Genomic DNA, 9122 nt, shown 5'->3' with positions numbered 1-9122 from the left:
TGTGTATTACAGAAGGACCCACTCAATATCATGCGGACCCTCCTGTAATACTAAAATGCATCCACAGCAGACACGTTCGCCTTTGCAACCCCGGGCATTTTGTGTAATACAGCCTCAGGTATGATGGTTTACAAGTAGGCTGTTTTTTTTGGGGGGGGGGGGTTTATACCAATTTTCACTGTCAAGTCCTATGTTTGTGACGTGTATTGTGGTTGATATCTCCATGTGGAGGAATATTTTGGGACGGATTCCAAATGGACTGTTAAATTTATATCAGAGCACAGTTATAATGGTGTGAGGTTATAATTAATCAGGTCAAGCCTACTAGGGTTTAACAAGGGAAATGGCCCAGCACTTACCTCCAAGTACACACTTTGGTGTTGGGAGCAGGACAATCTACATACTATACCTCAGAAAGCCAGAATAGCTTAAACCTATTTCACTGCTACATTCCAAACAGCTCAGCTTTGGGTTTGATGGGTGCCCATCCAACGCGGACCGCTTGTTTCAGGCCCCTATTTGGCTGTTAGTCACTGAGAAGGCTTTATTTTGTTCTGATTGTTGTTGAACAGACACTGTGCTATCCAGAGAACACAAACAAAGAATGAGAGAAAGAGTGTGAGTTGGTGGGAAAGAAGAGTGAGTAAGTGGGGGATAGAATAAAAAGAGAGATAACCGGTGCTCAGTTTGTGCCAGTGGTTGGCGCAAGCACCAATAGTTGGGGGTTGGAACTTAATTTTCATTATCAGACTTTGCCTCATGGAAAAAGCATGAGAGGCAGAATTAGAAAAATAAGGAGGAAGTTAGGAAAAGGTGACAAAGGGAGAAGCCGGTATGATAGAGGACTTCAAAATGAGCCAGAGAGACTGGAGTTGTAGAGGGTGGAATTAAAACTAGACAGCTTTGCTGTCCGTCACCCCCAGCATCTGCCTCCTAGGAAAAACTTTGGGCCCTGCATTTTTTTAAAAACAACTTAATCACTGGAGAGAACCAAAGGAGAACAGTCAAGAAGGGAGAGACAGGAAAATGAAGTGGAAAGGAAACATTGAAGGGGGGGGGGCATTGGGATGCCTCAGAGGAGCTGTTGGAAGGCGGTAGAAGGAGTATGTCTTGAAAGGGAGGTTGGGAGAAAGAGACAGAAAGTTGAATGGTGAGAAGGACAAAGTGGCCTGAAAGGAAGGGTGGGTGAGGAGAGGGTTTGTGAAGATGGACCGATGGCTTGTGTTGTGCCCGCGTGCCATGATTAGCATCGGGCTTCAGGCAACATGTTTTCTAAGGTACCATTTTACACACAGATGCCCAAATATCTGTAGGGGGCAAATATATCAGAATCCGCAAATGGAATACATCATGTGCTTTGGAACATCACCACTAATGCAGCATTTCTCACAATGCTTCTGAAGATATAACTGGATGCCTCGATCTCACCCACCAAAACCTCTGTTCAAGTTGACATTACTCTGTCCTATCATACCTTAAGTTGCTCTGTTACGTTATCTCAAATTATGACTCGTAGTTAGATCTTGAAGCAAGTAGTATTCGGTCCCATCGTACTAAGAATCCCACAGTATTTTCATGTCTCGGGATTCCTGGCGATGGGGGGGCATCCATGATACTCCCAGGGGTGTGAATTGAGTACCAAGAGGCAATTCAGAGGCACCAAAGTGCAGCAGAGCTTCTGTGCTGCATCTTGTGAAAGGGACAGAGCGGAAGAGGACCAGACCTATGAGATGTTCTACCGCTTCTCTCTCCGGCTGCCTTGGTGCACATCAGGCTGCCTTGTGCAAACGCACACCCTCTTGCTCGGTTGTGCAAATGTGTGTGCTTGATGTCTTGCATAGGCTTTGTACTTGGAGTATCCCTCTAGTACAAAATACTATGCTTTGCCTCATGTTAACACTTTTCCCACTTTTAGGGTCCTGTATAGCGCAGCACACATGCAGAATTGGGAGAGTTTGGGGAAAAGAAAACTTCTCAAACTTTATGCCTACCTCGATAAGACTTACATTTTTTGTGCAGATCCCTGTCTGCCAACGTCTGTAGGTAGGGATTTGTCTCAAAACCCATGGGTGGTGGCCTGGGAATGCCTACTTATCACCCGGCAAATGCCCTACTTGAGGCAAAGCAGTGCACTGCACTACATTGCTTCCATTTAGGGCTCCTTTTCAATGCAAATCAAGATTTGCTTTGGACAGTAAATCCCAATATAACACTTTGCACTGGGTTTGCATCATGTTTGTGATGCATACCCGGTGCAAAGTGCTACCAAATTTACCTCAAAGTCTCCTCGCCGCCCCGTTGTAGAGTTTGTGACTCTAGACTCAGCATCCTGGGCCACAATGACCAGCACAGAGAGGTAGAGAGAAGAGAAGCATGGAACACAGTTCTACCAGAAGGGTCTATAAGTGTCTTGCACTCACTGCCTTGGGACTGTGCTCTCAAGGGGGCTCCCATGTGGTGGTACCCATCCCCTTGGGCACTCGCAGTTATGCTAACCACATGTATCTCACAAACAGGAGAGGGCTAACACGCCATAGATGTCGAACTGCACACACGTGTGCACAAGAAGACAAACACGATCACACCACATATGCACACATAAAAAGAAACACACTTGTTCGCAATCCCCTCGAAGCCTCGAGCTCCATGCCCGTGGCACAGGGTCTGTCCGAAGCTTGCTCACTACATTGACATGGATGTGCCTTTGGCTGATGCTGACCTACTTCTCCCTTGGCTTGTTGGGAATTCAGAGCTGGTGCCCTCTTTAACTTTTCATGAGGGAGATGGCTTTAGAGGTCTCCGTGGAGCAGGCTGTTCTTATTACAAGAGAGCGCTCTCATCGGAGGATGGCCCTCCGCGAACCCTCTGTCGGTGTATTAGAGAACTTTGCCAGCAATGCTGCCTAGGGGACCTCAGCATTTCTCTGACAAGTTGGCATCTTTTCTCTGAGATGGCTCAGACGGTTGTGCTCTAGTTGTACAGATATCCTTGTAAAATGCAGGTCTCACGTTTGATACATTGCAGGGCCAACTCAACCTTCTGTCCATCTCTGACCAACAAACTGAGTGTCAGTTACATGGGTTGTGATTCTGTTTTCATTAGGCTGTTTGTTTGTAGGATGGAAAGGCTCACACAGGTGGACCCTTGAAAGGAATTAACCTTGCTTGTGCTTGTTCATTCTTGTTATTGCCTCTCCTTTTAATGTGCTACCGCTAGAACCCATAGTTAGATGGGCACTGAATGAGCTTGAGGGGAGCTGAGCTCACAACTGCTTGTAATTTCTGGTCAAACCTAATTTTTTCTCTGTTTAATGTTTTACCGCCAGAACGTAAGAGCAGGGCAGTTCTGGGCATTCCATGCCCAAGAGGAAGGAAGTGCCCTAACCCCCTGTAAAGAGGGACTTGAGTAATGTTACCGCAAGTGTGTGAGCCCCACCATCTGGTGTGCAAGAGTGATTGTATGCTTCCTCCAAATCAATGTGCATGTTGCTGGGATCTGTAACGATACCAATAGTTAGATGTCTGCCCATCTGTCCCTGGTGCACGTATACATAAACTTCCAGAGTATGGTGCCCTCTGTTGAGGGCCGCCTCACAGAAGTCTTTTCCTGCCAGGTCATGGCACACAAAGCCTTCTTCATAGAAAAATGTCATCCATCACCAGCAAGTAACTGTGGATGATCAGAAGTAAGAGCGCCCAGTGGGCTCCTTACCCTTATCGTGAGGGCGCCTAAAGATCCTCAGCCAGAGTTTCTAATGCAACCACTCCATCATTAGAATTAGCATTACTATATGCATATATCTTCAAAATAAAGCCATCTTCTTCTGCAAAATAAAACATGCCTTGGTGAAGGCTTAAGATTTTGTTCCAAATGCCGAAACATTGTAGACGCTCTCTGGTTCTATAAAAGGCGATGACATTTCTTTGAAATGAAGTGCCACATATCAGTATTGAAGACACGCCATTGCAAAGCGTCACTGGCCTTTACTCTACAATCATACTGCAATGTGTCTTCAACTTGAGCCCAGCTGCTGATGTCTCGGGACACCAGCCCTGAGCCGGGTGCTGGGGTCTGAACTGAACTGGGTAGCTTCGTGCTCTGGCTTGTTAGGAGAGCGCACTGCGCATGTGCCCAGGTCACCACCCTTTGCTTCACCCCAATCAAAAGCCTCATATCTCAATCAAAATGGTTGCCAGCCTGACAATTTCATCTTCCATTGTCCATCAACCCCATGACTTGTTTGATCTTTAACCAGAGCTGTTTGTGGGCACCACTGGGCTCTGACGCTGGGCCCTAACCTTTCAAGGGCCCGTCTGAAAGACTGGGAGCTTTTTACTAGTCTCAGTCTGCTGTGTTTGGCTGTCACTCCTGCCCTGATTACCAGGAATGCTGCTTCAATATGTAACATTTTCATGGATTTATTTTGTTAAGGGGAAGACAGGTGATGTATGGGAGTACATTCCAGAAATGTTGCTGAGAAATAGTGTAATAATATTTTATCACCAGATCCAACAACAATAAAAACATTTCATTTAGAAGAAAGCAGTACTACCCTTGTGGGACGTGGGATTAGGGCCACAATAACTATTTGTTATAACAAAAGTTATCACAGTATTGGAAACAGATCACTACACTGCTTTCAGATCAACGTATTGTGACTATTGGATGTAAACACATTTAGAACACAGAGCAGTATATGTAGTTTTTGTGTACTGACCTACTACATATTGAAGCACATTTTAAGATTAATAACTTGGTATATACTCTCTCCAGTCACAAGAGCTTCCTAAACAAGAAGCATTGCTAGCAGCAACTTTCACTACAAGCTCAACTTTTCAGCAGTATATTCCTGAAACAGAGCTAACACATTGAGGCTGTTCTAGATCCCTGTTCCACATTCAACCACACCTACCTCAATGCTGCTGTGATGGGTCACACAGTACCTACTCTGCAACTGCTCGGATAGATCCCACCACACCTATCCCACAGCTGCTATGATGGGTCACACAGTACCTACCCTGCAACTGCTCGGATAGATCACACCACACCTATCCCAATGCTGCTATGATGGGTCACACCACACCTATCCCAATGCTGCTATGATGGGTCACACCACACCTATCCCAATGCTGCTATGATGGGTCACACAGTACCTACCCTGCAACTGCTCGGACAGATCCCGCTGCACCTATCCCACAGCTGTTGTGATACGTCACACAGTACCTACCCTGCAACTGCTCGGATAGATCCCAGCGCACCTATCCCACAGCTGCTGTGATACGTCACACAGTACCTACCCTGCAACTGCTCAGATAGATCCCAGCGCACTTATCCCACAGCTGCTGTGACGGGTCACACCACACCTACCCCAATGCTGCTGTGATGGGTCACACAGTACCTACCCTGCAACTGCTCGGATAGATCCCACCAAACCTATCCCACAGCTGCTGTGACGGGTCACACCACACCTACCCCAATGCTGCTGTGATGGGTCACACAGTACCTACTCTGCAACTGCTCGGATAGATCCCACCACACCTATCCCACAGCTGCTATGATGGGTCACACAGTACCTACCCTGCAACTGCTCGGATAGATCACACCACACCTATCCCAATGCTGCTATGATGGGTCACACCACACCTATCCCAATGCTGCTATGATGGGTCACACCACACCTATCCCAATGCTGCTATGATGGGTCACACAGTACCTACCCTGCAACTGCTCGGATAGATCCCGCTGCACCTATCCCACAGCTGTTGTGATACGTCACACAGTACCTACCCTGCAACTGCTCGGATAGATCCCAGCGCACCTATCCCACAGCTGCTGTGATACGTCACACAGTACCTACCCTGCAACTGCTCAGATAGATCCCAGCGCACTTATCCCACAGCTGCTGTGACGGGTCACACCACACCTACCCCAATGCTGCTGTGATGGGTCACACAGTACCTACCCTGCAACTGCTCGGATAGATCCCACCAAACCTATCCCACAGCTGCTGTGACGGGTCACACCACACCTACCCCAATGCTGCTGTGATGGGTCACACAGTACCTACCCTGCAACTGCTCGGATAGATCCCACCAAACCTATTCCACAGCTGCTCTGATAGATCCCACCACACCTACCCCACAGCTGCTATGATGGGTCACACAGTACCTACCCTGTAAGTGCTCGGATAGATCCCACCAAACCGATCCCACAGCTGCTGTGATATGTCACACAGTACCTACCCTGCAACTGGTCGGATAGATCCCACCACACCTACCCCACAGCTGCTATGATGGATCACACAGTCCCTACTCTGTAACTGCTTGGGTAGATCCCACCACACCTACCTCACAGCTGCTGTGATACATCACACAGTACCTACCCTGCAACTGCTCGGATAGATCCCGCTGCACCTATCCCACAGCTGCTGTGATACGTCACACAGTACCTACCCTGCAACTGCTCGGATAGATCCCAGCGCACCTATCCCACAGCTGCTGTGATACGTCACACAGTACCTACCCTGCAACTGCTCAGATAGATCCCAGCGCACTTATCCCACAGCTGCTGTGACGGGTCACACCACACCTACCCCAATGCTGCTGTGATGGGTCACACAGTACCTACCCTGCAACTGCTCGGATAGATCCCACCAAACCTATCCCACAGCTGCTGTGACGGGTCACACCACACCTACCCCAATGCTGCTGTGATGGGTCTCACAGTACCTACCCTGCAACTGCTCGGATAGATCCCACCAAACCTATTCCACAGCTGCTCTGATAGATCCCACCACACCTACCCCACAGCTGCTATGATGGGTCACACAGTACCTACCCTGTAAGTGCTCGGATAGATCCCACCAAACCGATCCCACAGCTGCTGTGATATGTCACACAGTACCTACCCTGCAACTGGTCGGATAGATCCCACCACACCTACCCCACAGCTGCTATGATGGATCACACAGTCCCTACTCTGTAACTGCTTGGGTAGATCCCACCACACCTACCTCACAGCTGCTGTGATACATCACACAGTACCTACCCTGCAACTGCTCGGATAGATCCCGCTGCACCTATCCCACAGCTGCTGTGATACGTCACACAGTACCTACCCTGCAACTGCTCGGGTAGATCCCAGCACACCTATCCCACAGCTGCTGTGACGGGTCACACCACACCTACCCCAATGCTGCTTTGATGGGTCACACAGTACCTACCCTGCAACTGCTCGGATAGATCCCGCTGCACCTATCCCAATGCTGCTGTAATGGGTCACACAGTACCTACCCTGTAACTGCTCTGATAGATCCCACCACACCTACCCCACAGCTGCTGTGATACGTCACACAGTACCTAGCCTGCAACTGCTCTGATAGATCCTGCTGCACCTATCCCACAGCTGCTGTGATAGATCCCACCATACCTACCCCACAGCTGCTATGATGGGTCACACAGTATCTACCCTGCAACTGCTCGGATAGATCACACCACACCTACCCCAATGCTGCTGTGATGGGTCACACAGTACCTACCCTGCAACTGCTCGGATAGATCCCGCTGCACCTATCCCACAGCTGCTGTGATACGTCACACAGTACCTACCCTGCAACTGCTCGGATAAATCCCAGCACACCTATCCCACAGCTGCTGTGACGGGTCACACCACACCTATCCCAATGCTGCTATGATGGGTCACACAGTACCTACCCTGCAACTGCTCGGATAGATCCCGCTGCACCTATCCCACAGCTGTTGTGATACGTCACACAGTACCTACCCTGCAACTGCTCGGATAGATCCCGCTGCACCTATCCCACAGCTGTTGTGATACGTCACACAGTACCTACCCTGCAACTGCTCGGATAGATCCCAGCGCACCTATCCCACAGCTGCTGTGATACGTCACACAGTACCTACCCTGCAACTGCTCAGATAGATCCCAGCGCACTTATCCCACAGCTGCTGTGACGGGTCACACCACACCTACCCCAATGCTGCTGTGATGGGTCACACAGTACCTACCCTGCAACTGCTCGGATAGATCCCACCAAACCTATCCCACAGCTGCTGTGACGGGTCACACCACACCTACCCCAATGCTGCTGTGATGGGTCACACAGTACCTACCCTGCAACTGCTCGGATAGATCCCACCAAACCTATTCCACAGCTGCTCTGATAGATCCCACCACACCTACCCCACAGCTGCTATGATGGGTCACACAGTACCTACCCTGTAAGTGCTCGGATAGATCCCACCAAACCGATCCCACAGCTGCTGTGATATGTCACACAGTACCTACCCTGCAACTGGTCGGATAGATCCCACCACACCTACCCCACAGCTGCTATGATGGATCACACAGTCCCTACTCTGTAACTGCTTGGGTAGATCCCACCACACCTACCTCACAGCTGCTGTGATACATCACACAGTACCTACCCTGCAACTGCTCGGATAGATCCCGCTGCACCTATCCCACAGCTGCTGTGATACGTCACACAGTACCTACCCTGCAACTGCTCGGGTAGATCACAGCACACCTATCCCACAGCTGCTGTGACGGGTCACACCACACCTACCCCAATGCTGCTTTGATGGGTCACACAGTACCTACCCTGCAACTGCTCGGATAGATCCCGCTGCACCTATCCCAATGCTGCTGTAATGGGTCACACAGTACCTACCCTGTAACTGCTCTGATAGATCCCACCACACCTACCCCACAGCTGCTGTGATACGTCACACAGTACCTAGCCTGCAACTGCTCTGATAGATCCTGCTGCACCTATCCCACAGCTGCTGTGATAGATCCCACCATACCTACCCCACAGCTGCTATGATGGGTCACACAGTATCTACCCTGCAACTGCTCGGATAGATCACACCACACCTACCCCAATGCTGCTGTGATGGGTCACACAGTACCTACCCTGCAACTGCTCGGATAGATCCCGCTGCACCTATCCCACAGCTGCTGTGATACGTCACACAGTACCTACCCTGCAACTGCTCGGATAAATCCCAGCACACCTATCCCACAGCTGCTGTGACGGGTCACACCACACCTACCCCAATGCTGCTGCGATGGGTCACACAGTACCTACCCTGCAACTG

The sequence above is a fragment of the Pleurodeles waltl genome, chromosome 11, assembly GCF_031143425.1.
Source record: "Pleurodeles waltl isolate 20211129_DDA chromosome 11, aPleWal1.hap1.20221129, whole genome shotgun sequence".
NCBI lineage: Eukaryota > Metazoa > Chordata > Amphibia > Caudata > Salamandridae > Pleurodeles > Pleurodeles waltl.
The sequence above is the reverse complement of the archived record's forward strand: the minus strand, read 5'-3'. Positions refer to the sequence as shown.